Source organism: Otolemur garnettii, unplaced genomic scaffold, assembly GCF_000181295.1.
Source record: "Otolemur garnettii isolate 467f Iridium unplaced genomic scaffold, OtoGar3 scaffold00174, whole genome shotgun sequence".
NCBI classification, from domain to species: domain Eukaryota; kingdom Metazoa; phylum Chordata; class Mammalia; order Primates; family Galagidae; genus Otolemur; species Otolemur garnettii.
Genome location: NW_003852569.1, coordinates 2,908,066 through 2,908,540, shown reverse-complemented (window position 1 = coordinate 2,908,540; position 475 = coordinate 2,908,066).

The following is a 475-nucleotide window of genomic DNA, read 5'->3' as shown; positions in this document are numbered from 1 at the left end:
CCAGCCACAAACACCTGAGCTGGTGGGTTCAAATCTAGCCCCAGCCCTCCAAACAACAATGACGGCTGCAACCAAAAATAGCCAGGCATGGGTGGTGCCTGTGGCTCAGAGGAGTAGGGCGCCGGCCCCATATACCGGAGGCAGCAGGTTTAAACCTGCCCCGCCCCCCCCCCCAAAATAGCCGGGCATTGTGGCAGGTGCCTGTAGTCCCAGCTACTTGGGAGGCAGAGGCAGGAGAATCGCTTGAGCCCTTTCATAATAACAAGTTTTCAAAGAGAGTACACATCCTTTTGTAATTCTACATCTAGGAAACAGTTGTACAAGTGCATAAATATATATGGATGGGAATATTATAGTAAATTGTCATAGGTAAAAATTGAAAACAGCCTGACAGTCCAAATGCAGAGGATTGGTTGAATATGTTAGGTCATTAGTCCCAACTACTCGGGAGGCTGAGGCAAGAGAATTGCCTAAG